Source organism: Macaca fascicularis, chromosome 10 (assembly GCF_037993035.2).
Source record: "Macaca fascicularis isolate 582-1 chromosome 10, T2T-MFA8v1.1".
In the NCBI taxonomy this organism is placed as follows: Eukaryota; Metazoa; Chordata; class Mammalia; order Primates; family Cercopithecidae; genus Macaca; species Macaca fascicularis.
Window position 1 is genome coordinate 52667892 of NC_088384.1, and position 25821 is coordinate 52693712.

The following is a 25821-nucleotide window of genomic DNA, read 5'->3' on the forward strand; positions in this document are numbered from 1 at the left end:
AATTAGAAAATATCTTGAGACAAAATAAAAACAAAACATACCAAAACTTATGAATGCAGTGAAAGTAGAGTTTGAAGGAAAATGTATAGATATAAACAACTACATTAAAAAAATCGCAAATCAGTAACTTCACTCTATACCTAAAGGCAGTTTAAAAGCCAGAGAAAACAAAATATGAAGCTAGCGGAAGTAGAGAAATAATAAAGATTAGAGTATAAATCAGTGAAGTAGAAGGTTGAAAAGCAGTAGAAGAAATAAACATAGCTAAAATTTGGTTCTTTGAAAAGAATAATAATTTCACCTCAGTAGCCTAAGATTCTTCTTTAGGAACATAGAGAAAGAAGAACAGCTTAAATCTAAGAAACTAAAGAAAGGAACTAATAACAATTAGGGCAGAAATAAGTGAAATTGAAAACCAAAGAGAGAGAAAGGGAAAGAGAAGAGAGAGTACAGATTACTAACAGCAGGACTGAAAGACAAGCTATCAATACACATTATAGCATAAATAAGTAAGCTACAAATAATTTTACACACACAAATATAATAGATGAGATGAAAAAGAGAAATTCCTCTAGAGACACAACACATACTGCCAAACCTCACTGAAGAAGAAACGGTAACAAATAGTCCTGTATTAATTAAGAAATTGCATTTGTAAATAAAATCTACCAAAAAATCTATTCACATGTTCTTTCACTGATTTCTATCAAATATTTGAAGAGTACATGATTTTGACAGTACACAAACTTTTAGAGAAAATAGATGAGATGGGAGCACTCCCAACTCATTTTATAAGGCCAGCATTACAATAACACCAAAACCAAAAAATGATATTGAGAGAAAAGAAAACTATAGACAAGTATCAGTCATGGACATATATGAAAAATAACAACAAAATATTGTGATATCAAATTGAACATCTACCCATGTAGGATGATTCATTATGTCCAGTAAAAACAAAGCTGATTCACTATTAAAATCCAATCCAAGTAATCTGCTATACAAAGACTATTTTTAAAACATTTCTTCTCAAGAGATGGAGAAAGAGCATTCGATGAAATCCAACATCTATTTCTGACCAAAACTTTCATAAAATTAGGAATAAAAGAACTTAGGATATATGTTTAAATCTGTACACTGTATGATGATTATGAAATGGTTTTTCCTTAAGAGTGGGAACAAGTCCTATTCAATATTGTATTACAAGATTTGCAAAGTGCAACAAGACAAGAATAAGAAATTAATAACATACATATTGAAAAGGAAGAAGTAAAACTGCCTGTATTTGCTCATAAAACAAATGTTTATATACACAATCCTACAGTATTTACAAAAAGCTTCTATAAAAATACGTGAAATGAATAGTGTTTTATTATCAAAGGTCAATATAGAATGTCAATAATTTTCCTATGTGTTAGGCATTAACAGTTGAAAAAACTAAATTACTGTTTAAAATAGAAGCAAAAATGAAGTACTTAGGTATTAATGTAACAATGTAAGTGCAGGATCTATATGCTGAAAATTATAAAATATAAATGCAATAAATAAGAGAAAATTTAAGTAAAAGAGGGGAATTAAATATTTATGAATTCATAGTCTCAATATAGTTAAGCTGCCAGTCTTTTCCATTTCTATTTGTAGAGTTCCTGCATTAACAGTGAACATTTCTGCATGCTTTTTATTGGTAGTTGGAAAGCAAAAGAACTAGAATAGTCAAAGCACTTCTGAAAAAAAAACAAAGTTACAGGATAAACACTACTGATTACAAGGTTTACTATTATGCTACAGTTCTCAAAATATTGTGGTTTTGTTTAAATATTGTTAAAACACTAGACACATAGACCAATGGAATGAATAGAGACCCCAGAAATAGACCCACACAAATATATTCCATTGCATTTTGAAAAAGGCACAGAGGAAAAGGGGAAAGTATAATCTATTCTCTAAATGGGAATGTAATAATGGGATTTCCCCATGTTAAAAAAAAAAGGGGGGGGGAACCTTAATGCATATTTTACAACTTTTACAAATGTGGACTGAAGTGGACTATATAAAAGTGTAAAGTATACAGCAATAAAATACTATCATAAAACAGGGGATATTAGATATGACTTTGGGGTCATTGATGAGTTTCTAGATAAAATACCCTACACATGATCCATAAAAGAGAAAATGAAAAAATACACTTTATCATATTTGAAAATGCTCATTCTGTGAAAGAACCATTACAAGAGCAAAAAGCTAAAACAATCAGGGAAAAATATTTTTAAGTCACTGTGTTAGTCTGTTCAGCTGCTGCTATGAAGAACTGCCTGAGACTGGGTAATTTACAAAGGAAAGCGGTTTAATTGACTCACAGTTCCAGATGGCTGGGGGAGGCCTCAGGAAACTTACAATCAGGGCAGAAGGCAAGCAAACATGTTGTTCTTCACATGGTGGCAGGAGAGAGAAGTGCCAAGCAAAGGAAGAAAAGCCCTATATAAAACCATCAGATTTTATGAGAACCCACTCACTATCATGAGAACAGCAGCAGCGGGGTAACTTGCCTCCATGATTCTATTACCTTCTGCTGGGTCCCTCCCACAACACATAGGGATTATGAGAACTACAATTCAAAATGAGATTTGGGCAGGGACACCGCCAAACCATATCAGTCACATATCTTGTACAAGCTTTCATCCAGAATAAATAAAGAACCCTTAAAACTCAACAATACAAAACAAACAGTCCAATTTAAAATGAGCAAAAATTTTGAGCACATACATCTCAAAAGAAGACAGACATGTGGCAAATAAACATATGAAAACATGTTTATTGTTATTAATTAATAGGGGAATGCAAATCGTAACTACAATGGGATACTACTACCTGCCATTAGAATGGAAATAAAAAATTGAAATATCAAATGCTCCTGAAGATGTGTAGCAACAAAGATTCTCTTTCATTACTGTTGGGAATGTAAAATGACATGGTCACTTTAGGAGATAATTTAGCAACTTTATATTAAGTAAAACATATGTCCAGTGTGAGGTTCAACCATTCCATTCCTATATATTTATCAATGTATAATGAAAACAAATTCACATAAAAGCCTGTAGGCTGGGCAAATGTTTTAGCAGCTTTACTCATAATCTCTAAAACCTGGAAACAACCAGGACGTCTTTATTTTTTATTTATTTTTCTTTTTTGAAATGGAGTCTCACACTGTCACCGGGGCTGGAGTGTAGGAGTGTAATGTCGCGATCTCGGCTCACTGCAACCTCTGCCTCCCAGGTTCAAGGAATTATTCTGCCTCAGCTTCCCAAGTAGCTGGGAATACAGGTACCCACCACCACACCCAGCTAATTGTTTTGTATTTTTAATAGAGACGGGGTTTCACTATGTTGGCCAGGCTGGTCTCAAACTCCTGACTTCATGATCTGCCCGTCTCAGTTTCCAAAGTGCCAGGATCACAGATGTCAGCCACTGCACCCAGCCTAACCAAGACATCTTTCTACAGGTGAATAGAGAGACTATTGCGTCAATACCATGAACAATAAAAAGGAACAGACTATTGACTTACACACTAGTAGAGATGAACTTACATGTATTATGTATGTGAAAGAAGTCAGCCCCAAATGTCTACATATTGTATGATTTCATTTGTATAGCATTCTGGAGAAAGCAAAATTATAGGTCAAAAAAACAGATCAGAGGTTTCCCACAATTGGAAGAAAGGGAAGGGTTGATCACAAAGGCATCACACAGAGAATTTTAGGGTGATTCAGCTGTTCTCTGTAGTGCTGGATGATGGACACATGTCTCTGTGGGCTTCTCAAAACCTACTAAATCCTACACTACAAGATCTCATCCTTATTTTCTGCAAATTAAAAAAAAAAAAAATCCACTAGGAAGTCTGAGGTTTCCAGGAAGAAAAAGAAACTGATCAAAGACACTTTGGAAAATTGTATTTTGATTGGCTACTCTAAGGTTAAGACCAAACAAGCTGCATAGAAACACTCCACTTTGTCTAGTAATTTTGTTTATCACAGGGACAAATGATAATTCTGACACCAGGCTAGAATAAATGAGTAAGTTGTAGATAACATGAACTGGAATTTTTACTGTTATGAAATGACTTCTTCTTGTAGTGTTGAAAATGTGTTTTTTTTCCCCAGTCATGTGTTAGTTCTCCCCAGGATTCTCACCAACCTATTCAAGTATTTTTTTAAATACTTGCTCTTATGATTTTAAGACAAAAACACACCTGTTTTCAGCCCAGTTGGAGAAGCCTCATTACTATCACATCCTTTGTGTTCTAAATGAAAGTCTGCACATACAGCAACAAATGAGCATGCAAAGTGTTGGAAAAGTATAGTAAGGAAGTCAGTCTCCCTGGGGAGTTACACAGTGGTGTGTGTCTCCTATATTTCTCATCTGCCCTGGAGAGAGTGCTGCAGAAGCCGCCAACCAGAAACCACACCCAACAAAACCAATCCTAACAAAACACCAGCTTTCTCAGCCAAAGAACCTGGAAAATAATGGCATAGCAGGGAATACCCACCTGACTGTAGCCAAACATCAGTGGAAAAACCCCCAAACATCATAGTTCAGTGGAGTCCAGTGTGGAGCTGATGATCCACTTCACTTCCACGGAGTGGAAGAAAGCAGCAGTGCTCTGATTCCCTTGCCTGATGGTGTCAGTGGGGACAGGAACGGAGATAAATCTTCTCTCTCCCACATTGCAAAAGAAGGTGGCATTCTGGTATTTCTATCAAGGTCATGTCAACAGACCAAGAAAGAAGCTGTTCTTCCATTTTCTGTCTGGCAAAAGCAGACAGTTCTACAAAACCCTTGCCAAAGTAGTGTCTGGAGGTGCCAGAGGTAAGCTTAGCCTCAAATTCATGGAGCAACATTGAGACTGAGGCAGGGTGAGGTACACTAGTGTCACCTTCCTAACCCTTGTCACTGAAGTCAAGAAGGAAGCTGAGCCTCTGCTGCACCTAGTGCCACCACACTGACAAGGTGGCATCATCTCCAATTTCCCCCAACCCCACTTCTGGTGTCGGTAGGACCCTGGGGTGAACCAAACCTCCACACTGACACAGCTGCAATGAGACTGAGTGAGGTGGCACCAGCAGGCAATTAGGAGTCCTTTTGAAGCAAATGTAAATCTTGAAAATCTCCACCAAAAAATGAAAGTTATAAGAATTAACCAAATGGAAATTAAAGAATTTTAAAAAAAAGATAACTGAAATAAAACTTTACTGGATAAGCTTAATAGTAAAGAAGAGAAAAGAGAAGATAGAATCAGTAAACTTGAGGACAAATCAGTAGGATTTACTGATTCTATTCTGAACAAGAGAGCAAAAACAGATACAAAATGAAACAACAGAGAACACCCTTGGGGACCTGGCAGGCAGCATCATAATACTGAGTCTATGTATCATCAGAGACCAAGAAAGAGAGTGGAAAGAAATAGTGGCGCTGGAAAAAGAGTCAATAAATTGATATCTAAAAACATCTTAATTTTGACAAAGACACAAACATAGAGAACGAAGTAGCTGAGTAAATACTAAATAAGATAAACCTAAAAGAACTCATATTAAAACATGTCATATAAAAATTTCTGAAAACAGAAGACAAATAAAAATTCTTGAAAGCCTACCCCCAAAAAACTATATGGACTTATAAAAATAAAATTCAAATGACAACAGAGTTCTCATCTGAAACAGTGTAGGACACAAGGATGTGTCCCAACATGTATGTCCTGAAGGAAAAAAAAACTGTCAAGTGCAAATTCTATGTCCAGCAAAAATAACATTAAAAAAGAAAGGAGAAATAAAGGCATCCTTATGTGAAGGAAAACTGACACAATTTGTGTTTTACCAAAACTCCTCTTAAAAAGCTGAAAAGTAAGTCCTCTAAACAGAAACCAAATGATATCCGAAAACTGCTTGGAACTTCAGAAAGAAAAGAATAAGAGAATGGGAAAATGTAAATAGATGTCATAGGTTATTCATCATCTCAGAAGTTTTTAAAATTATATTTGGTGTTTACACTAAAATTATCACACTGCCTGTTGCAGCATCCAGTGTATTGGATGTGTTACTCAGTGCGATTCTATTTTTAAAAGCAAGGAGGCTAAAAGGACTTGTGGTCCTTTTATACAGTGGTATAACATCAATGCCAGTTGACTTTGGCATCAGTTACACATGTATAACAATAATAAGGTAAAGACAGTAAGAAAATTATATAGAGTTGTACTAAAAAACAGTATAAATAAATCATTATATAATCCTAAAACTACTTCAATAACTCACAGTAAGGTTAGGAAGGAGAACAGAGGAAACAAAAAGAGAATGAACAAGCAGAAAATAAATTATAAAGTAGAACACCTAGGCCTTGACATATGTATTAGAGTTATCTTAAATATAAATTGTGTACATGTGTCAATTAAAACATAGGGAATATCAACCTGGACAAAGAAACATGATTCAAAAATACATATGCTACTGATCTCAATTGATGCAGAAAGAGCATTTGCCAAAATATAGCACAGTTTTATGATAAAAACATTCAGAAGCCTAGACATACAAAGAAATTTCCTGAACTTTATCAAGACTATTTATCAAAAACAAACAGCTATGTCATGCTTAATGATGTCGGGAGGCTGAGGCAGGAGAATGGCGTGAACCTGGGAGGCAGAGCTTGCAGTGAGCCGAGATCCGGCCACTGCACTCCAGCCTGGGCGACAGAGGAAGACTCAGTCTCAAAAAAAAAAAAAAAAAAAGAATGAATGGTTTTCCCCTCAGGGTGGAAACAAGGCAGAGACTTCTGCTCTCAACAACGCTATCTGACTGAGCGCTAAAAGTTCTAAGCAGCACAATTGGGCAAAAAACAAGCAAAGCACACTGATAGAAAAAAAAAGAAAGAAGGAAAGTGGCATCTATTGCACATTACACTATTGTATTTGTAAAGTCTCAGCGAAACTAAAAATATTCTTGTAGAAATAATAATACTTAGCAAGTTCACAGGATAAATGATCCATCCTCCAAAATTCATCATATTTCTATGAACTAACAATGAATGTGTGGAAACTGAAAGCACCTTTACAATTGCTCTAAAGAAAATACTTAGGCAAAAATCTGACAAGACATGCAGAATCAAGATGGCAAAAATGACAAAATGTGCATGAAAGAATTGAGAGAAGAATTAAATAAATTCAAACATACATTATTAATGGTTTGGAAGACTCAAGATAGCAAAGATGTCAACTCTCCTCAAATTGATGGGTAGACTTAACGACAGTCATATAAAAACTCCAGCTACATATCTTTTTATGCATATAGATAAACCTATTTTAAGTTTATAGGAAAAGGCACATGATATTGGTGGAGAGATGGAGACATAAGTCAGCAGAACAGAAAAGAGAACTCAGAAATTGACACAAGTAAATATACTCAACTCATTTTTGACAATGGTAAAAAAGCAATTGAAGGAGAAAGAATAGTCTTCTTAAAAAATGTTACTAGAGAAAACAAACATTTATTGGCTCAAAATCTCAGTGTAAACTTCGTACTTTATACACTAACTAACTTGAAATGGTTTGCAAACTTAAATATAAAAGGTTGTACTGTAAACCTTTTAGGAAAAGAGTTCTAAAAAAATTATTGGGATCTAGGGCTAAATAAAAGTATTTTGTTCTTATTTATATGTAGCTTTAAATGTTTTCTTTTTCAGTAAAAGATCAATGTGTGCCTGTACTTATTCTAAAAAAGAAAAAATATTCAATGTGCTCTTCCAGGTTAATAGACAAATCAAATAGACTCACTTTCTTTATGAACCCATAGTGTATCACTGATCTAGCCATTATTGTTTTCCTCAGAGGAAAATTCTCTTTACACTTATCACATTTTTGGAGTATTAAGAGGAGAACCAGAGGGCCTTAGGTGAGGTGAACGTGCTGTCAGTGGAGGTGAGCAGGGAGGAAATTTCCAAACCCAAGCAGTGGCAGAAATTGCTGGAGAGAGAATAGTTGCTTCGGCAAGTCCAGAGATCACTTGTGATGCACCCTGCTCTGCAGAATAACAGAAAAGAGCAGTGTATTCCAACCAACAATAGAATGGGTGAGAATAATCCAATGATGTTACAACACACACACGTATATATACACACACACATGCGTATACAGACCTGTGCACATATACACACACAGATATGTATAATATGTGTGTATTTATAACTGAAGTTAAACCATTAAGCAATAAATGTGCAGTCCTATTTTTCGACCCTCTCTTTTCTAACATCCTTCAAACAGATGATGTTTTGTAAGATTTTCAATTATTTTCAATAATTTTAAAAAATCAAACAGAACAAATATGCAGGCTGAATTATTTATCAATCCCCTATTTTACATGTGGTTGTAAATAAGCAATGTATTGTATAGAGATTTCAGCATCTTAGATGTTAAAGTAAACATATAGCTGCTCCTCATTTTTACAAGAGTGGATTTACAGTATGTGTGTGCAAGTTGTATATTTAAATTACTTAAAAATAGCATATTCTTTGGTAATCGTTTTTAAAACTAAATTTGTGGCACATTAGAAAGAATGTTTTTAAGCAAAATTGCTTTTTAGTTTGTATTCTCTAAACATCAGAATTTTACTTTGAAGGATTTCAAAACTTACAAGGATATTCATATTTGGCCTCTAAAATAAATAACTTAGATGGAAAAATTTGAATTTGAAAATTTCTTTTTACCACGAAATTTGAAGTTTCAATGCCATTTTATTTTTACAGATTTTCTTTGAAACATGATATTGGCTACTGGAAAGAGTTAAGACCCTTCATGAAAATATGATTTTTGTGATGCAACTTATATATGAGGTAGAGGAGGCATTGATTCCTGTGCCCATTAACTAAGGAGATTTTATGAAACAATTTTTAACAAGGGCCACAGTCAGTACCGGGAGTGTGGTCAGGCACGCCTCCCTCCTCACTGGGCCCACCGGAAGCGTTCAGGGTTCTAGGAGAAACATGCGCAGGTGTGCAGAGGATGTCACAAGGGAAGAAGGGCCAGGGTGGGAAACCCAGCACAGGAGGCCTGGCCTCATAGGGGAATCGGAGAAGGTTTTCTGAGGAAGCTTTGTCCAAGCCGAGATCCTTCCTGTTCCATGTGCTCCAGCACAAGGCCTGCAGGAGGAGCCCCGTGAGCAAGGCCGACCTAGACCAGCCGGGGGGATTCCCTTGGCAGTGAGGGGGAGCATGGCCTGAGGAACTGAGGACGATCTCAGAAGGATGGCATCAGAGGAACTCTCACCGTTTCTATCAAGAACGTTACAGTTTGATATCAGCATGGGGGTTGTGACTGGGTGATCCTGGGAAGGGTCTGTCAGCGGGTCAGGGGCTTGCTCGAAATTGGACGCTGTCTGATAGAGGAGGCTTTTATATTGTTTGATATCTCAAGGAATCTTATCTAGAAGAGGGCAGAGGCCGCCAGAAGAAAACCGCTGCTGGTAATAAGGTAGATGCCGCTCATTTTCACCAAGTGAGTGCAGTGCTAGGGATTTTATGGTGTGGCAAAGTGACCTTGATATATTTTGTTTGTGCTGGTCTCTGTTAGACTCACTGTGGGTGTCTCCCTGGGGATCTCTGTGTTGTTTTTGAAGAGTCTCTGTGTGAGTCTCTCTCGGGGATTTCTGGGGGGGGGGTCCTTCTAGGGGGTCTTTGTGGGGGGATCTCAGTCAGATTCTCTGTTGGGGTCTCTGGGGATCACTGTGGGGAATCTCTGAAATATTGATGAATGTGGGGTCTCTGTGGGAATCTTTGAGTGTTGGGGTCTACTGGGGGTCCCTGTGGAGTTCCTCTGCTGCAGGTCCCAGGATCCTGGGTCCCATAGATGTTAGGCCCACACTGGAGTTGCCCAGGTCACCACCCCAGACAGGACTTGGCTCCAGCAGTAGTTGGGACACCCAAAGTGACACCAGGGCATGTTCAAAACAGGTCCCCAACTTGGGTCCTACCAGGCCTGGGTACAGGCCTGTCCCCTTGTCCTCAGCCTCCACAACCCCTGCAAGTGCAGAGGTCTCCTGGGGCAGAAGGCCCCTGGGCAGATCCCTCTGAGGAATTGGCTCCTGCCTGCCCTGACCTTGCTCCTGCCTTCCCTGGGGATGGCCAGGAAGGACCCAGCACCAGGACGGAGGGAGCACAGGACTGGGCCATGTGGGGACTGTCCCTGCCAACCATGTGACCAGATTCTCTGAGCCCCAATCTGTCCCCTGCAAGCACATGGGCCTGGAACCATAGATGTGCTGTGTGACCCAGGCCAACCCTTGCCTTCTGGGTTCCCCTCCCCCGGGAGTGGCACTGACCACTTTTGCTTGTAATGGTCACCAGACTGCGAGGACCCTGGTTACAGCTGCAGGCAGCTTTTGGATCCTGCACTTGCAATCTTAGGCTCATCTTCCCTGATTCTTTTCCCACCTCCCACCCTGAACCTAAGGTCCTCTCCTGTGGTTCCTGACCACAGAGTCCTACCAGAGGGGCAGGCAGCAGCCCTGGGTGCCTCCTGAAACGGACACCCCACACTAGTGGGCTGGGAGACTGCTCTGGGGAGTGAGGCCGGGGATGGCAGACATGAACCCAAGGGTGTTATCAAGGCTGAACCAAGTGTTGGCAGGGCCCAAGTCCATCCCGGAACTCAGCAGACAGGAAAGTGTCTGGGGAGGGTGTCATCTCTTCCCCACCAGGAGATCCTGGAAAGAGCAGTCCTGCCTCTGACCCAGGGCCAGCACAGGACACCCCCACATTCCCAGAGTACTGTGGGGCAGGGGGGTTTCTGGGATCCATCACTCCTGGAGCCTACCACCCCCTCAGTCCATGAGGCCCCTGCAGACCCAGCTCCTACAGTAGCACAGAAGTCACCTTAGTGAGAATGGGGGTTGCAGTGAGCCAGAGCCCAGGTGGAATCTCCAAAGGGTTTGCTATCCTTACATGTCCTGAAGGCTCTGAGTCATGATCCAGTTTGGAAACCAGACACAGTGTGGGGACAGGGAGAACATGGGGTCTTCCAGGTCCCTGTCAGCCTCCTCCTGGCCCAGTCATTCTGGGAGCCACACTCAGGAGGAGCTGACACTGAGCCCTTTCCTGTGCCCTAGCATGACACAGACAGAAGCTTCCACCTCTGCAGGGAAAGCAGGTGCATTGGGAACTTCTCCGTGGAAGTCAGGAACACATGGGAACTGTGATGATCCATGCAGGACAGGTTTGTTATGTAGGTGTCCAGTGTTATTTGAGTAGAACCCCCTGACTCTCCCAGGAGAGGTGTGAGAAGCCTGAGCTGGTTCAGGAAGCAAGACCCATCTGTGTAGACCTCAGTTCCTGTGGCTGTGGATGGGGCCACGGGAGGTGCTTGCCACTCGTGGCCTGTGGTGGTGGGGACCAGCTGGGGACACAGGCTCCCTGGGAGGTGGGAGCCCAACTGCTGTCTCTGTCTCTGATGCCCTTGTTTTTGACAGGACAGTTGTGGCCCTTGGGGGTGGCTTTGGGGCTGCAGGCCAGGGCTCTCATCTCTCTGCTGTGTTCCTGGTGGTAGTGACTCCTGTGGCAGCAGGAAGGCACATTCTTCTGGGCTTGGAGGTCGCCTTTGTGGCAGTTGATCTCTGAGGGACCACATCCCTGCTGAATGCCCAATTTGTCCACCAGGATTTGACCCACAACTCTGATGATGGCCTGGGCTTCTTTAGTCATGCTATCCATAAACAACCTTGCTGGATCAGACTCCTAGCTCTGGACAGCATCTGCCCTGGGCTTGCCTTTCTGAAGTACGTCTTCCTGCCCTGCACCTCTTTTCCTGAGGTGTAGACTGTTGGGGGAAGTCAAGGACCCTGAATGGAGGGACCGGCTGAAACCATGGCCAAAGAACATAAATTGTGAAGATTTCATGGACATTTATTAGTTCCCTAAATTAATACTTTTATAATTTCTTATGTGTGTCTTTACTGCAATCTCTGAACATAAATCATGAAGATTTCATGGACATTGATCACTTCCCCAGACTATACTCTTGTAATTTCCTATGCCTGTCTTTACTTCAATGTCTTAATCCTGTCATCTTCATAAACTGAGGATGTATGTTGCCTCAGGACCCTGTGGTGACTGTGTTATCTGCACAAATTGTTTGTAAAGCCTGTGTGTTTGAACAATATGAAATCTGGGCACCTTGAAAAGAACAAGATAACAGCGATTTTCAGGGAACAAGGGAGATAACCATAAAGTCTGACTGCCTGTGGGGCCAGGTAGAATGGAGTCATATTTCTCTTCTTTCAGAAAGCACATAGGAGAAATATTGCTGATTTCTTTTCTCATCAAGGAATAACCCTGGGAAAATGAATACATTCCCAGGGGAAGTTCTCTAAAATGGCCGCTCTGGGAGCGTCTGTCTTATGCAGTTGTAGATAAGGGATGAAATACACCCTGGTCTCCTGCAGCACCCCCAGGCTTGCTAGGATTAGGAAATACCAGCCTAGAAAATTCTTGTCACACCAGTTATCTGCTCTCAAACGCTGTTTCCTGTTAAGATGTTTATCAATGACAATGCATACATAGTGGGACATGAAACCTCCTGAGCAATTCTAATTTTACCCTGGCCTTCTGATCTTGCTCTGCCCCTATTTGCCTTGTGATATTTTATTGCCTTTTGAAGCATGTGATCTCTGTGACCCACACCCTATTCTTACACTCCCTCCCCTTTGAAATGCATAATACAAACTTGCTGGTTTTGTAGCTCGGGGGGATCACGGAACCTGCCAACATGTGATGTCACCCCCGGACACCTAGCTGTAAAATTTCTCTCTTTTGGACTCTTTCTTTTTATTTCTCAGACCAGCCAACACGTAGGGAAAATAGAAAAGAACCTATGTTGAAATATTGGGAGCTGGTTCCTCTGATAGTATGCCCTGTGAATGGTGATTGATCTTTCTCCAGAAGTTGCACTCTGGTGGTGCCTGTCCCTTCTCTAGCTGAGGCTTGTCATATTTCCTTTATTGTTTGTCTCCTATTTCCCTGGCATGGGCAGGGTGGCTCCTCCAGCTGGCTTCGGAGGTCCTGGGTCCCTTGCACCTATGTCCCTGCTACCCTGGTCTGGGCCTCCTGCAGGCCTCGCCCTTGTTCACAGAGCCCAGCATCTTCTGACTCTTCTGTGGGGCCTTCACTTTTGGGCTCACAGGCTCCTGCTGCCCCAGTCTGTCCCCTCCCTTCCACAGGAGGGCACATGGCCCCTGGAAAGCTGCCATGTTCCTCCTACTGAACACAGTCTGGGAGGTGGACAGTGGGGCATTAGTGAGTGGCCAGTCTATGGCTGGGAGCATGTCCACTTTGTGGCCTGGAAGGCACAGGTCTGTGGGGCCCTCCTGGAGGAGGATGCTGGAGACACGGCCTGGCACCTGCTCCTCTGAGTCCACCTGCACTGTGAGCGCAATCTCATTGACTGCCTGTGCTTTCAGACACAGATGCCCTGGATCCTGAGCAACACAGATTGTAGACACTGAGGTCTACAGACACCAGTTTACACTATAGTGTAGACACTAGTGGTCCCCACAGCCTCTGTGCTCCTCAGGTCCACCTAAACACTTCCTGAACTTGCCCTCACACTGGCTCCCAAGGTGGCTTCTGAAGCAGGGGGTTTCTCCTCCTCAGCCTCCAGTGCTTCCAGGGTGTCTTTGGCCCTTGCCCACTGGGACCTTATGCAGAACTCTTGCAGGGCTCTGTTATGACAGGAGTTTCCTGGGGACATGCTTTCAATCTCAAGCCATGCCTCATTCCCAGCCATTTCTGAACCCCTCAAGGTTGGATTTCCCAGACCCCAGGACAGTCCTGCTCTGCCAGGTTCTGCCTACAAGGCTGCACATGGGGGACTGAGAAGACGCCCTGTCCTTCTGTCCAGTCGGAGAGGCCTCTAATTGCTTATGGGTGTCAGCTGACTGGGACCATCTTGGAGCCCTCTGGCCTTCCTCCTGCTCAGGTGGTGGGGCAGGGACAGGGCAACTCACAGTGGGGCTGACTTGCCTGTTGTTCTGTTGTCTCCTGGACCATTCTGGGGAGGTTTTTCCAATAAAATGACAAACTTGGCTACAGATTCAACCCGAGATTCCCAGGAGGCCCAGAGGGGAAATGTGGAGTATGGGAGGGGTGGGGGCTGAGCCTTACCTGACTGGACATTTATGGGCTACAGGGACTGGAGGTCTGGACCCCACCTGTGCCTCACACAGAACCTGAAAAGATGTGCTTCCAGCATCTGCCGGGTGCAGGGATGAAGGAAGGAAAGCTCCTGGGAGGTGTTCATGTGGGCTTTCCCACCCCTCCAGGATGCCAGCTTCCCCAGTTTCCTGTGGGTGTCAGACTTGGGAACAGCACGTTTGGCCATGAACCAGGAGCAATACACAGATACAGGGATCCAGCCCTCCTTGATCTCCCCCACCTTCCTATCCATATGGACCTGCAGCTTGTTTTCCAAATGCTTCCTGTCTGGGTCCCTGGGTGTGGAACTTACTGATTGGTACTTCCAGGACTTCCTGAAGTCACCGTCTGCCTCCTCCTTGTCTTTCTCCAGAACCTTCACTGAATTCCTTCCTGTGCCTTGATCCTGGCTTGGTTGTGCCTCTAGTTTGGACCCTAAGCACCTCTTCCTAGATAACCTTCCAGAGCTCCTGAGTCCTGTCTTCTGCATATTCTTCCTGCCCTTTCCTGCAAATTCAGAAGCCTGGGAGGGCAAGAGGACCCCCTGTGTGTCTTCTGCCTGACCCTGGGACCTACCTGGGAATTCCCCCTCAGGTTGCAGAGGTCTCCAGATGGAATCTGCTGGGAGGGCCATGGGACTGCTCCTGGCACATGGCACTACTTCCTTGCCACCGGTGCTCTGGGATCTCAGTGCTGGAGGCAACCCCAGAAAGAATGGAGGCTGACTTGGGGCTCTGAAAAGCCGGCCTCTTCTGGGGAAGGTGGACAGTGGGCTGGCTCAGGACAGCCTGAGAATTTTTTAGGAGAAAGGAAAAATCCCTCTTCCACTTTAGTCACTTCTGCAAGGGCCATTCAAGATACTCCACTCGACTCGGGATGACAGACTGTGCCCTCTCATTGGATGTAGGGCAAGATGCCCCACAGAACCTGATCTGGGGTGGAAAAGAGCACGGTAGGCTTGGGACAGGGGGTGAGCAGTGGGACTGCTTCTGGATCCCAGCCAGAGGTGGGGGCTGGGACTGGGGCCAGGTTGAAGTGAACGGTTGGAGCTGGGCCATGTGTGGGGCTGGGACTGTGCCTGGGAAAGCTGTGAGGATGCCTCAACCTCAGGTTCACCTTGAAGAGAAGTGGAGGCTTTATCCAATGGTACAGAGTACACATTCTGTGAGGAAGGGTTCCTAGACACCCAGGCCGTGACCACCAGGGACTCCCTATTGAAAGAGGGGAGAAGAGGTCTCAGAAGAGCTGGCTGCATTTCCACTGTAAGTGGTCCCCCATGGACGTGGCATCAGAGACCTGCTGAGGACCAGGCAGCTGCTGTGGTTGGGTTGTCACATTCCAGAAGGGATTTAGAGTCATGATGTCCCACTCCTTCCCCAGTGATGTCATCTGCAGGTAGTCTGCCTGCCCCCTTTCTTTCTCCTGCCACATCTTCATCACTGCTCTCTTGGTGATGAGAGTTTCCAGCAGCTTCTGCATGTCGGGGTGGATGAATGTGCAGGCACCTACCTCCATCTGCCTGGGTGTGGGGTCTCCCCAGAAGGAAGCCTCTAGGGAGTGGTCAGGAAGATACGGTTGCTGGGACTTGCCATGTGAGCAGGTGGAGAGGCCGCAGGTGGTGGCAGCCTCCCTCCAGCAAGAGAGGTCCCAGATGGGATCGCTGGAGCACCCAAAGCCGGAGATCACCCTGGTTGGAGAAGTCAGCCCCTGGTTGTGGAAAAGGCAGCTCTGAGGGACGGGGCATATTGTGGAGCCACACGGAAACTCAGCCAGGCCGGAGCTGGGTGGAGGTGGAGAGGAGGCCGTGGGAACAGGGGGCTGTGGTGAAGGAGGAAAAAGCACATGTGGCTGAGGTGCAGGGTGTTTTAGGGGTAATGAGGGCTCTGGTGACCTGGAGGTACTCAGGCTTGAGTGTGGTCAAAAAGGCTCTAAGGTGGTCGTTGCGCCTAGTGACAGGGTGGAGGCCAGAGTAGCTGGGAGAGCCCTTGGGGACAAGCTGGTGGGAGATGGACATTGCATGCATTTCCCATACAGTTGGTGGGCCTTAGCAGGCGCTGGTTGGTACATGTCACCCAGGGGGTCTCCAGCTAAAGGTAGGTGAGAGCCACCCTCCCCAGTGAGCTTTCTCAGGTGGCTGCAGTAGACATGAGGCACAAGCTGCAGCTAGGGGCAGGTGGGGCTGGGAGGTCGGGAAGGCTGGGCACCTGATGCCCACAGCTCCTCCACCTCCCCCACTGCTGAATTCACAAAGTTCTATCTATGTCAGCCTCAGAGCTTCAGTCAATTCCTGTTCCCTTTCCAGGAACTCCCCCTCCCAGGTCACCACCAGGCCCGAGGGTTGCATCAGAGGCCCAGGTATAAAGGAGGACATGGAGAGAAGGGGGAGTCTCCTCTCTTTCTAGAGGGTTGGTCAGGCCCCCAGTGTCCCCCGGTTCCCTCAGGAGGATTCTGCAAGCTGGAAGTCAGGAGACGGGGTTATGGTGGGGAGGGCAGTGCCAGCAAACTTCACAGGAGGCTGAGTGGCTGTCTCTTTAGGGGACACCACGGGGAACTAGACCCTGAAACCCAGGCATCTGTGTCCAAGGCCACATGGCCCCAATGGTGACAGCAAGGTGTGCACTGTGCAGAACTTCTGTCATTTGCAAAAAGTGCTTCCATGTACACCCCCTCATGGGTGTCACAACCATCTAGTGGGGAGAGCGGACAGGGGTGGTCTCTAAGAAGAGTCAGCCATGGCCAAGAAGAACAGCCGTCCGCATGGACCTGGAGCCTCCCTGACCTCCCCCCATATCCTGGCAGGTCTTGGTGCCTTCCCCACAGCGCCCCCTTATGGGCAATACCGGTTCCCAGGCCCATGGCTTCATTCCCACAGATAATCTGAGGCGGCCCCGGGTTCTGATTTCCCTCCCAGGAGCTTCCTCTCAGGCCTCTGCAAATGACTTCCTCAGGGACAGGCGATGCTCAGTCACCTCTGGGGAGTCCTGGGGAGCAGTAGAGCCTCACCTTTCAGAGCTAGGATCTTCTTCCTGCTCCTGGGTCTCCCAATCTCTTCCTTTGATGGTAAGAGGCAAGCAAGAGTGAGGGGCTGGGACCAGTTCTCCGTCTCCTCTCCCCAGGCCAGCTGCATACATGCAGTGCTCATGAGTAACACGGCTTTCTGCCTCTAGCTCAGGGAGCTCTGTATGCGTTTCTTTTACTCATGTTTCATTGATGAAATGTTTTCTGTTTTCCTTCTTAGGGAAATGCAAGTGGGGGTTTTGTGTGTGACCATCCTGGATATCCCCAGTCCCTGCTCCTCTGCTGAAGGCAGACCCAGGCTCAGGCCTACAGGCACCTCTGAGCTGCCAGTAGGATTCTGCTTCGAAGGAGGCCAGACATGAATCCAGGCTCTGGCGGGAGGCTCTCAGGGTCTCAGCACAGCTCCCAGATCACCCCACATAGAAGCGTCTGGGCCCCCAGGTACCAGCCTCGGAAAGAGGCTGATGAGCCAGAGCTGGGGCCTGTCCTCCCACAGAGACCTCACCCCTCTCCTGATCTGGTCCTCGCGGCTGAGACCAGCGTAGGCGTTTGCCCTGATGCCGACATGTCACAGATGGTCTGGGAGCTGGGGATGGAATCCTCCGCCCACTCCCACCCCTGCCTGCCCTGCCCTTCCCTAGAGAGATGATGAGATTTCCCATCGCAGAAGGGTCTCTCGTTGCTTAGGAAAAGTGGCAATGAGGGGAGAAAAAGAAGAGAGTCTTTCTCTGTGGGGCTGGGCTGCGGGCTCCTTACCTTCCTGCTGCTCCTCTTCCTTCCAAGCGGAAGGTAGGAGAGTAATAGGAAGAGAAACCCCCAGCTCCACACTCAGGTGAGGATGAAATCCACAATCCAGGGATTGGAGCTGGGGCCCAGCCATGTGGCACTAGGGCTCTTCAGAGGAAAGAGCATTTTTTCCATCTGAAGTGCAATGTCACCTTCAAGCAACTGAGACCTGGGCATCACTTTTGGGACTAGAGACTGGGCCCCAGGCCTGCATCACAGAGCTGGGGACCTCCTCCTCACCAAGGGCTCCTGACGGCAGGGCAAGGGCAGTGGGAGGAGGAGGTTGAAGCACAGCCCCGCCCTCAGGTCCCAGTTCCAGTCCCTCCACCCTCCTGGGTCCCCCAGATCTTTTCTTCCCTCTCCAGTTGCTCACCCTGTCAGAGACAGCCCTGGGTGCATTTTCTATTCTGTTTCCTGGAACACAGATGTGACCTGGTTTTGTGGAGATCTCGGTCAGTCCCTCAATTTCCCATGTCTTTAAGATCTAGACTTCTCCCTGGAGTTTCTGTTATTTCTCCAGTTTCTTGCTCTCAGGATCTCATTTGTTTGCAGTTCTAGCTTTCCGCCTTAATATGTTCTTACCCTGCATCAACTCAGACATAGAACTTATATTATTTGTATTTATTGATCATTGTGAATTTTGATTACAATTTTCATAGTTTTAAAAATGTTTAATATTTATTTTTGTGGGCACGCAGTAGGTGTATATTTTAATGGAGCACATGAGATACTTTCATACAGGCATGCAGTGTGTAATCATCGCAGCATGGTAAATGAGGTGTCCATCACCTCCAGCCGTTTTCCTTTGTGTTACAAACCACCCAATTATCCTCTTCATTTTTTAAATGTGCAATTACATTTTTGTTGGCTATAGGCATTCTATTGCTGTCAAATACTATAAATACTCAATTTTATTCATTCTTTCTAATTACTTTTTTTATCCATTAACCATCCCCACCTCTCTGCCACTGCGCCTTCCCAGCCTCTAGTAACCATCCTTCTACTCTGTATCTCCATGAGTTTGACTGTTTGATTTTTAGCTCTCACAAATAAGAGAGAACATGTGATGTCTGTTTGTCTTTCTTTGCCTAATTTCACTTAATGACCTCCAGTTCCATCCATGCTATTGCAAATAAGAGGCTCTCCTTGTTTTCCTATGGCTGAAGGGTGCTCCACTGCATATATATATATACCACCTTTTTTTTATCCTGTTGTCTGTTGACGAACACTCACTAGGTTGATTCAAAACCTTGGCTATTGTGAACAGTGCTAGAAGGAACATGGGAGTGCATGTATCCCTTCAATCTACTGATTTCCTTTCTTCTGGGTATGTACCCAGCAGTGGATCATATGTTAGCTCTAGTTTTAGTTTTTGAGGAACCTCCTAACTGTCCTCCATAGAAGCTGTACTGACTCACATTTCCACCAAAAGTGTATGAGGGTTCCCTTTACATCCTCGTGAGCATTTGTTATTGCCTGTCTTTTAGAGAAAAAGCCATTTTAACTGGGGTGAAATGAGATCTCATTGTAGTTTTGATTGTCTTTCTCTGATATCAGTGATGTTGAGCACCTTTTCATATACCTGTTTGCCATTCATATGTCTTCTTTTGAGAAATGTCTGTTCAGATGTTTTATGTATCTTTTAAAAATTATTTTAACTTCTGGGGTACATGAGCAGGATGCGCAGGTTTGTTACATAGGTAAATGTGTGCCATGGTGGTTTGCTGTACCTATCAACCCATCATGTAGGTATTAAGCCCGGTATGCATTAACCATTTTTCCTGATGATCTCTCCTGCTTCTGACAGGCCCTAGAGTGTGTTGTATCCCTGCCTGTGTGCATGCTTTCCCTTTGGTCGGCTTCCACTTATAAGTGAGAACATGTGGTGTTTGGTTTTCTGTTCCTATGTTAGTTTGCTGAGGATAATGGCTTCCAGCTTCATCCATGTCCCTGCAAAGGACATAATCTTATTCTTTTTTGTGGCCACATATTGTTCCACGACTTATATGCACTACATTTTCTTTATCCAGTCTATCAATGATGGGCATTTGGGTTGATTCCATGTCTTTGCTACTGTGAATAGTGCTGCAATGAATACATAGGTGCATTCATCTTTATGAAATAACAATTTATATTCCTTTGGGTATATACACAGTAATGGGATTGCTGGGTCAAATGGTATTTCCGATTCTAAATCTTTGAGGAATCACCACAGTGTCTTCCACGATGGCTGAACTAATTTACATTCCTGCCAACAGTGTAAAAGCGTTTGTTTCTCCTCAAACTCACCAGCATCAGTTGTTTCTTGACTTTTTAATAATTGCCATTCTGCTGGGCATGTGATGGTATCTCATTTTGGTTTTGATTTCCATTTCTCTAACGATCCGTGTTGGGAGCAAGCCCACCAAAATCCAGCATAAACTGGCCCCAAGACTGGTCATAAACAAAATCTCTGCAGCACTGTGACATGTTCATAAAGGCCCTAATGCCCAAGCTGGAAGGTTGTGGGTTTATAGGAATGAGGGCAAGGAAAACCTGGCCCACCCAGGGCGGCAAACCACTTAAAGGCATTCTTAAGCCAAAACAAGAGCAGGAGCGATCTGTGTCTTAAGGACGTCTTCCTGCTGCAGTTAACTAGCCTAACCTATTCCTTTAATTCAGCCCATCCCTTCGTTTCCCATAAGGGATACTTTTAGTTAATTTAATATCTATAGAAACATTGCTAATGATTGGTTTGCTGTTATTAAGTCTTTGGGTAAATCTCTGTTCGGGGGTCTCAGCTCTGAAGGCTGTGAGACCCCTGATTTCCCACTTCACACCTCTGTATTTCTGTGTGTGTGTCTTTAATTCCTCTTGCGCCACTGGGTTAAGGTCTCCCCAACCGAGCTGGTTTTGGCAATCAGTGATGTTGAGCTTTTTTCCATATGTGTGTTGGCCACATCTATATCTTCTTTTAAGAAGTGTTTGTTCACGTCTTTTGCCCACTTTTTAATGGGTTTGTTTTCTTCTTGTAAACTTCCTTAAATTCCCTGTAGATTCTGGATATTGGACTTTGTCAGACAGATTGCAAAAGTTTTCTCCCATTCTGTGGGTTATCTGTTCATTATGATGATAGTTTCTTTTGCTGTGCAGAATCTCTTTAGTCTAATTAGATCCCATTTGTCAATTTTTGCTTTTGTTACAATTGCTTTTGGTGATTTGAACATAAAATATTTGCCCATGCCTATGACCTGAATGGTATTGCCTAGATTTTTTTCTAGGGTTTTTATAGTTTTGTCTTTTACACTTAAGACTTTAATTTATCTGGAGTTAGTTTCTGTATAGGGTGTAAGGAAAAGATCCAGTTTAAATGTTCTGTGCCTAGCTAGCCAGTTTTCACAACACCATTTATTAAATAGGAAGTTCTTTCCCCATTGCTTGTTTTTGTCAGGTTTGTCTTCTTGCCTAGAGATTACACATTGAATTACCATTTGGAGATCATCCCCCTCACACACACCTGGTGTGGATCAAAGGTAACAGGGGCCAAAAGGAGAAAGTTTGAGCCTTGCTAGTTCAATATTGGTGCTGAACAAAGTCACTTGTGTCTATTTTGTTACATGTGTTTTACATTGGCTGGGAAAGAAAATATTAATTTGATTCCCCATGCAGCCTGTTGGGCAGCATCTTGTAAAATTGAGAAGCTTTGCTTATGGTTCCATCAAACAGAAAATGATAATTTTATTTAGTAATGGGGCTTGGCTCCCATATCTATGATACAGTGAACGGGGACATCAAAGTTGCTCTGTTCTTCTGAAAGCTGCAGAGAAAGGGAACCCAGAAACTTGGTTTCCTGGCAAAAAAAAAAAAAAAAAAAAAAAAAAAAAAGGCAAGAAATTCTTACCAACCAAGTTTCTCATCTTTTTTTTCTCTCTCTCTCTGTCTCTCTCCCTCCTCCTCCCACTGTTTGTGTGTGTGTGTGTGTGTGTATGTGTGTGAGTGCAAATGTGAACCTGATTGTCTCCTCTGCAAATGTTTAATAGAAAAAAGATTTGTGAGACTAGTCTTAGGCTGTAGCAAATCTGGAGCAATTTTTGCTAAGAATTTGTCTTTCTGTTTTGTTCTTTAATGGAGAGAGAGGTATCACAGGAGAGAAGATGGGCTTAGGACCACTATAAGCCTGCTTTTCAAGCCAGCCTGGCAGCTGGTCATTTACAAAGTTGCTGGGGGTCCCTGAGACTAGTTCTATATGAAGTTTCTTTCTTTTTGTTTTATATACTTGAGAGCTTAACCTTGTGACCATGTGAGAAAGAAACCTTGATACTTTCTCTTGGTCTCTGCCATCCAGCAGACAGGAATTTGGGGATTCATTTACAGCCCTAAACATTATCTTGGGCAGTTAAAAGCCTTTGCAAGCTTGAAACTGACTCCTCTAGGCTCTTTCTGGGAAGAGCAACAGAACCTGCTGAATGCTGTAGCTCAGTAACCAAGGCTTTGGTCTTTGGACAGTGGCTGCCCCCAGGTTCAATTCATGGCTTTGGGATTGATTCCTTTCTGGTTTGTTATTTGTGTAACTTTGCCATTTTTTGAGGGTTCCCCACCCCATGGATAGCTTCTGATTTCCTCTCTTGAATTTTCCTTTCTCTGAAATATCATGGGGAAATTCTAAACTTTTTTTTAAAAAACTGGTTTACCATCTCTTTGAAACACTTCATGAGTTCATGGTTAAGTTATAACCTTAGTTAATACATATTCATTTCATGTGAGAGGTTATCTGGTATGGAATTCAAAAGTCAGAAATGTTGGCTGTGCTCACCAGAGCCTGGTAATAAGAGATTTTAAAATAGTTTTGAACAAAAGAACTCTATAATTAAAAGTGGTTTAATTAAAAACAGATATCCAGAGTTGAATGGGGTAACACTGGATATCTATTTTCATGCCTGTAATGCCAGTAGTTCAGGAGGCCAAAGGAGGACGATTTCTTGAGCTCAGGAGTTTGAGACAAGCCTGGAAAACAAAGTCAGACCACATTACAAAAATAAACAAACAAATTAATAAATAAATAAAGTATCCAAACTATATCTATTTATAAGACCTTTATCTTTTCCTCTTCTTGATTCATGTCTTTCTGGAAAAAGTTTTTTTCTTCTGAATTGTTTTCCTCCATTTTTTCTTCTTGCCACTCTTGAGGCTCACATGAGAGAACCTAGATAAATTCTAACAGCCTGGGACTCAGGGGAAAAACAGAGGAGGTGCCACAGACCCCATTCTGAGAAAAACCTGTTTTCCTCGTGGAACCTCAGGAACTGATCTCCCTCGAAATCTAAGTCTTGGTTTAATTTTCAGTTTTACATTTTGTTACCTGATTTTTTTTTGGGGGGGGTATATCAGAAATTCCTTCACATTATGAGAGAGCTTTTAGCCATAGTTTGTAATAAGCAGATGAGAAATACACTATAAGGGACTGTTAATGGCAATTAGGAGGAATACTTGGCTCTTTGCATGCTTGGATCAGAGAAGCATGCTCTTGACCACCTAGAAGGTATGGAAACATCCCTAACCCCACTGAGAGACGAGAATCCATGGGGGATGGGCTGATTACAAAATGTGCTGATTGGCTTTGGTTTTTTTTTTTTTTTTTTTTTTTTGCAATAAAATGTGGGGTAGAAGCACTGCAGTAGCTTCTTCTGTAGTATTTCCCTGTGGGGGGAGTCCATGATTCCATATAAAATGGCACCCTTAATTTTGGGGATCTGTTTTTGCCTTCCAGCTATGCCTGCTTATCAGGGCCTAGAAACTGTATGCTTTCCTAGCCCTGCTTCTCAAAGGGCTCTAGCTCGATTCCAGTAATCCCATTGGGTAACTTAAGAAATGGCAAATGAAAAATCTTACAACGACTGGATTTTCTGTCTGTCTTTGTATTTATATGTGATATGTGTGTGACGTTTACATAAAAGAGTTCTAATTAATTGGTTTAAAGAAAAGTAAGAACAGACTTGATCTGCACTTCTGTCCTGTGTCTGTCCTAAGCTCCACACCTGGTACATAATTAAAATGGCCTACTAACCAGGTTTTTCATCAAAAATAGAAGTTGCACAGAGTTAACAATGTAACATGTATTTGAGGCTACTGAAGAAACAGTTCCACATGCAAAGGCATGTAAGAAAAGTAGAATGTACTTTTGGTAAAAGATTGTAAGAAGACATGGGAATATGGATTTCTTGCCCAAGTTTAGAGGGTTAAAGTATTGCTTTAAGGGAGATAGGAAAAATCTAAAGGTTTAAGCAAGTTGTGGAAGGTTTATAAAAAATTAATTTTAAAAGAGATTTTGTGCGTAAACATATTGGCTAAAGTTAAAGGGGTATTAGTCAATGTTTCCATAAGTTGAACATAGGAATAAAAGCATAACAGAGTTTTCTTAAAACATGGTTAGGCTCTGTAAGAACAACAACTAAATTGTAAAGGGCTATTAAAAGTTTATAGAAACATTAACTTACAGTTAAACTAATTAACACTGGATAGATTTATAGAATTTTAATAAAAACTAGCTTTAACATTAAAGATGCAATAATGCAAACATGAACTTTGGTTTTCTCTTTTGATAAAGATTCTTAAGTAATACTGAGAGGCAATGAAAAAATTTTGTTCGCCTTTCAAGGGAGGGGAGAGGGAAGAGACCAATTCAACAGGCTTCATGCTGTCTTCACTGGGTCTTGTAGTTTGAGAAAATGAGTCTGTTTTCTATCAGACTAAAGGTTTTGTCCTTTTTAAAACTTTGTGAGTTATCATTTTGGATAAACAAATGACTTATGGTAACCTAGGGTTCTATTTTGTGATATCCAGTGTTTTAAACCTTTGATATTTGACAAACCTGCCAAGATCAAATTCAAAGATAAAAAAATAGGTCCCCTAAAGTCCAAAAAGACACAGTCTGCTTATTTAATGTATTAAAATCATGCAGAAAACATGGCCAAATATAAAATGGTGCTTAGCTTTCTTTGGGCTATATTTATATAAATACATTATTAGCAAGTATTTCAAAATTGTATACGATTCCTATAATTTTGATATGCCTTAGCACACATTTGACAAGAACATTTGTACCTCTGTGGCACACAGTAATTTAACATAACAATTATAATGTTCTTGTCAATTGTGTTTGACTTTGGCTGTCCTGAAATGTCTTCTCATCCACAGACAATTGTTGTCTTGTTCTGATACTCTTTAGAAGATGGTTTTATAATCAGTAATAAAACTTGGACAGGTGCTCTTGAATGCAAATTTCTGATAGCTTTGGAGATTGCAACATTAGAATAAAGGAAAAAACCTTCAGGACTCTCATGGAGAGCTGAAATGTTCATGAATATTAAGCAGAATAGGGGCTTACTGAATGGGATGAACTAATAGAAAACTGAACTAATCTTTTCCTTTGCTTTTTTTTTTTTTGCTTAAAACATGGCTGATCTTTTTGTTTTTCAGAGAGCCAAGAAAACTTCTTTTGAGCTACTTACAGCTTTTAACAACTGAATAAAATATATTCCTGTGAACAAAATTGGGAGCATATTTGTTTCTCTCTACCTGATTTGTCCAGAATCTGGAAGCTATTTGCAAGTATTCTTAATTTATGGCTACATAATTATTTGCATAAGTGCAATAAGAATGTTTTCTTTTGCAACAGGACACAATTGGAGAAACTGTTTATTTTACCAAGGTTTTGACTGGAATGGCATGCTTTTGTTTAAGGAATCAAATTTGACTTCTAGAGCCAATAAAAACCCCTAGGGAAAACTGGCCTCATACCTTGTCTATGCAGTCCCTGTACAG

The 25821-nt window shown here is 42.9% G+C and overlaps 1 pseudogene; it reads right to left on the reverse strand.

Moving 5' to 3' along the window:
• Positions 1 to 11325: 11325 nt before the first annotated feature.
• LOC135965327 (spermatogenesis-associated protein 31E1-like) lies at positions 11326 to 15924 on the reverse strand (annotated as a pseudogene).
• Positions 15925 to 25821: the final 9897 nt, after the last annotated feature.